General features: G+C 41.9%; 1 long non-coding RNA gene across 2 annotated transcripts; it reads right to left on the reverse strand.

The window, feature by feature from the left end:
• Window positions 1-990: 990 nt before the first annotated feature.
• Window positions 991-5,058, reverse strand: LOC106002674. 2 transcript variants are annotated; one of them, XR_001175951.1, is made up of 3 exons: window positions 4,961-5,058; window positions 3,761-3,812; window positions 991-1,157 (listed from the first exon to the last, which is right to left on the reverse strand). It is a non-coding gene; the product is annotated as an uncharacterized LOC106002674 (long non-coding RNA). The 2 variants fall into 2 exon arrangements; XR_001175950.1 differs by having other exon boundaries at window positions 4,953-5,058.
• Between the last annotated feature and the right edge of the window lie 54 nt (window positions 5,059-5,112).

Consider the following 5,112-nt stretch of genomic DNA (forward strand, 5'->3'; position numbering starts at 1 on the left):
AAAAAAAAAAAAAAAGTCCAGGGGCTGGGAAGGAAGCTCAGTGGTAGAGTGCTTGCCTTGCATGCATGAGGCCCTGGGTTCGATTCCTTAGCACCACATAATCAGAAAAAGCCGGAAGTGGCCTGATGGCTCAAGTGATACAGCACTAGCCTTGAGCTGAAGAGCTGAGGGACAGTGCCCAGGCCCAGAGTTTAGGCCTCATGACTGGCAAAAAAAAAAAAAAAAAAGTCCAAGTTAAGCCTAGATACTGAAAAGGTCTAATATCTGATCTGATCATGAGGTTTAGTGGTAATAGCTGGCATATTTCTTCCTTAGTACTGGAATTATGCTAAAAACAACTCTGAGGATCTCAGGAGTAGTACTCATGTCAGAGAACATGGGATAACACCATACATAGTGTCTCAGCACAAGCAAACACAATTGAGGATGAGAACTTGTTTTGGCATTGCAAAACAAGCCAGCCAGCCTTGGTGAATAGTTCTGAGGCTATGTCAGTTGTAAATGGTATTCAGTGGAAACTTCCTTGTTCTCTTGCTAATCTTCTGCTGCCAAATAATTATATATATTTGTCTCTCCAGGGCTAAAGTCTAACTGCCTGGTATCAATTTTATCCCAAGTCCTGGCCCTTTTTGAAAACCCCATCACATTTGGGGTTTGAAACTCATAACTGCAAACTTATTAGGCAGTCAGTTAACTGCTGAAGTATATTTGCACTAATTATTTTGAGACATTTCTGCTGCCCCCAAGGCCATGAGTAGACCATAGTTCCTCCAATAGTTGGAAGACAGGTGCACGTCTGACTTCTTGCATTGAGCTAAGGTCTTGTACACTTTTTTGCCTGTGCTGGCCTGGGACTATGGTCCTCAGAATCTCAGTCCCCCCAGACAGCTGGGAGCCAGTGGTATCTGATCTATCCTTGGCCTTAAAACAGACCACAAAACAACCTAGAACTAAAGATGTTTAAAAAATGTTAAGGTTACTGTGTGCAACTAAAGGAAAAGACAAGTTTCTTACTCTGTAAATCCTTTCCACTTCAGGAAATATTCTACTTTCCCATTCACTACACGTCGGTCCAGTACTTTTTCCACAACAAATTCTTCAGGCTCTGCTTCTTCAACTTTTTTACTCTTTCCATTTTGTTTCTTTCCCATTTTTTGCTAAGAAAGAAATTAAGAAACATTTTTAAAAAGACTTGGAGTATATTTTAAAGGCCAAATCACATGTATTGTCACACTGTGTACTTATTTATAACTCAAAAGTATTAGAAAATGATAAAAAAAATAGTAGTGACAAGTCTTACTACATATGAAGATCTAGTAAACAGGTTAAAACTAGCCCTAGGACACACATGCTTTCCCAATCCAAGCACGAATGTTAAAAGCCTCAAGGATATAGAAAAAGATTAACAGCAGAATGAAAACATAGGCTTAGAACTCTTATGATGTAGGGTTCTGAGAGCCAGCTCACCCAGGCAAAGTTAGGCTAGAGACCCTATCTGAAAAATAAATTACAAGTAAAATAATGGGGGTGGGGAGGAAGGATGGAACCACAGGGAGAGAGAAAATTAACTTTAAGACCAAAACTAACCATGAAGAAGCCATGGGTAAGTTAAAAACAGGACAAGAATATTATTTCATAATTTTTATCTCTATATATTTCTCTTGACCACTCAAACTGATAATTAGGCAAAAATTCTGGGTCCTTTTATTTCTTGAAAGTAGAAGGAAAAAAAAACAACCCACTTTCCCCCTGGTTACTGAAGAGACATAATGTAAACTGGTAGCCAAGAAAGTTGACTTTAAAGAGGGGCATGTTGTTCTATTCCTTTTTGTTTTAGCATATTACTTAAGTAGGATCTTAAACCAACTGTTTCTAATAGACCAAAAGATAGTTGCTATGGAAAGAATAAAATCAGGTAAAAAAATTAAAACCTGGCATGGCTAATTCCCTAATACAATGTGCTTAGTCATCTCATCTAAGTACTATTCCAAAAAAAAAAAAAACAGGGGCTGGAAATGTGGCTCAGTGGTAGAGTGCATGCCTAACATGCATTAAGCCCTGGGTTCAATTCCTTAGTACCACGTAAACAGATAAAGCTGATAGTGGCACTGTGGCTCAATTGGTAGAGTGCTAGCCTTGAGCAAAAGAAGCTCAGGGACAGCACCCAGGACCTGAGTTCAAGCCCCAGGACTAGCCAAAATAAATAAATAAGAAAATAAAAACAAACAGAAAATAAAAGCCCCAAATAAACCTCCTAAATTGTAGACAGGAAAGCCACAGTGTGCAACCAGAGATTTTTTTTTTTGGTATACTATTTTTGAATCAGGTTTAGGATAGTTTTCATTAACCAAGCATTTTAGGACTTAGCCTTCTGTCTCAATTTAGTACAAGAAAGGTAAGAGATAATAGAAGAACAAAGCAACTGGAAATGACAAATTTTTAGTAGATATTGGTCTTAAATAAAAAAATTAGCTACTGTCCCTGAACAGAGGAGACTAAAGGACTTTAAAAAAAGAGAATAAAAAAATAACAAAAACCACACATCCTTGAAGAAACAATGAAAAAAGTGACAAAAAATAATGAATTAAAACAGCAGGAAAAGAAAGGCTGCTTTTACTCCAGCACATTCACAAGCTACTTTCACTTTTTTCTCTTAAATGTATGTAGTTGGCTCAAGCTTCATGCACGGGGTGGAATTCGAAGCCAAAATATATTCCAGTTTTTAATTTAAAAGATACTCTGTCCTATTAAAATTCTATCACTAATTATTTTAAAATGAAGTTAGATTTGAGAACCTTTAAACGGGTCAATCTGTGATCCTTTAAACCAGCAAATAGACACAGAAGACTACCAAACAGTGAGCAAAAACAACTTAATTTTAGTGAGTTTCAATTGGCTTGCTCTCTGTATCTTTATGTATACTCAAAGCCTCATGGGCAGCTAAATCCTTCCCTATCCAATACCTGAGTAATACTAGTATCATATAGTAATGGCAATTGTCTTCAGTTTGTTTTGTTGACTGTGAATATAAAGGTGAAAATCCTGAAGAAGCATAGAAGATGCTTGATGCCTTTTTTATTATTGATGTCTTAGATCTATATGAGAATCTACCAGACAGGCTTTAACATTACACATCCCAATCTGTTCTGCAAAATATTGGACATCATGTATAATCTAAGGTTGGAGACAAATAAAAATTTACCAACTTGTCCTTTTTAATGTTAAACTCTAACTTACTAATACAATGTGTCAGAATTAAAAACTGTGAGAACCATACCTTAAGAGTTCCATGATTTCCATGGAAATACTCTGATTTTAAAAAAAAACCAATTTTAAACTTGACAATGGAAAAGCATGTCACTATACATTTCTGTAATTTTTTAGAAAACCAAAAATGCAAACTGTGGTTTTAATAAAGTCCTGGAAATGAATTGCTTTAAAGACATAGATTCAGTCTTTTCCTGGACACATTTGTGATTTTTGATGATATAACACAATAATATTTAAGGTTCTTCTGCAATTTACAGTAATGAAGTTTAAAGACAGGATAAAGGGGCCAAGGTTAGTAAGGCTTTTTAAAATGCATTATGATTATTGACTTGGCTTAAGGCATTACTTGTCTCAGGTTTTTGTCTCTAATTTCCTCCCACCCCCCCAAATATTACTGGGGTAGCTTGGAAATACAGGAGTGCAAATTTCTCAAGAGATGTGTTATAATTTCTGTCAAGAAAAGGTCCTTATGTACTTTCATATTACTTACCAATGTAGTTTTGTTAGAGGCCATTTTTAATTGTAGACTTGAAGAGCTATTACTAGAAAAATGCATGACAGTTAGAAAGTGTTCTTGACACATAAGACACAGCTAAATACAAGTACTGTTTGGATATCAATATTCAGGCAGGGGGTGGCACATTTCAAACGGATACAAATCCGAAAGGCAGGTCTGACTTCTTGCATTAATCATTACTGTTATTAATACACCCAAGCATATATTATCAAGGGTTCTAAACCAACTTTAGACTACAAAAATGTTGTTAGGCGATTGAGATGGTATATGGCCCTCAAACGACAATCCTATTTGCAACGAAAATCTTGTTTATAACGAATTCAATATTCAATTAAAAAAAAAGGTATTTCGCTTCAAAACCAGGCACAATTACAAAATTAAAATCGGTGAATTCCCATGCATCTTTTTCTCTAGACTTCTGGACGAGTCGGAACTTCTCTAGAAAATTCCAACTTTATTTCTTTTCAGAAGCCGTCCCCCCCCAACCCCCCCACCCCTTCTCAAATCAGTTAATAATGAAAAAGGTACCTCCCCCCCAACCCCGCCCTCCGAAGACTCGGGCCTCCCAGCTGGATTCCAACGCCTGAAACCCCGGGGCCTGGCGCCCGCCAGCGCGGGCCGCGTGGTCAGCGCCTCCGCGGGGAGAAACAAAGGCGGCGGCGGCGGGGGCTCAAGGGCACTGCGCCACAGGCCCGCGCTCCCCCTCCCGCCGCGGCCACGTAGCGGAGCGCGCGCCGCAGCCTCCGTCCGGGCAGCGGGCCGCAGGCCTTCCCCAGGCAAGGCACATTCCGCCCTCCCCGGAGGCCTAAGTCGCCGAGCCGAGCGAGGCGGCGGGGCGGGAGTGCCCCCCTTCCCGCCCGGGAACGGGGGAGGGGAGCGCCCGCTTTGTCTGGAGACGAGGCGGGTGTCACACCACGGCCCTCCTCCTCCTCCACAGTCCCCGGCCTTCCTCTCGGTTAACCGCCCGCGCGGCGCCAGGCCCGCCTGGGGAAGGGGGGGGGGGAAAGCCCGCTCGGCCGCACAATTGTCCCTGCAGCTCCTGACACTCCACCGGGCGGGGACCGGAGGAAATCAGGGATCCCGAGGGGTGCAAGTGGCGTCTTAAACCACGACCACCGAGCAATACGGTTACCAGAAACCAAAACACAAAAAACAAGTCACCGACTTCACCACCTCAGATGCTCCGGGTCGCGATCCTGCAGCAGCAGCAGCGTCTACGGCCCGCGGGCTTCCAGCTCCAGTCACATCCGAGGGGAGGGGGCTGGGGCGCCGCGCCGGCCGTGGTGGGGGAGGGGTGACGCCGCCCACGCCGGGCGGCCGCGAGG

Source organism: Dipodomys ordii, unplaced genomic scaffold (genome assembly GCF_000151885.1).
Source record: "Dipodomys ordii isolate 6190 unplaced genomic scaffold, Dord_2.0 Scaffold16286, whole genome shotgun sequence".
Lineage (NCBI taxonomy): Eukaryota > Metazoa > Chordata > Mammalia > Rodentia > Heteromyidae > Dipodomys > Dipodomys ordii.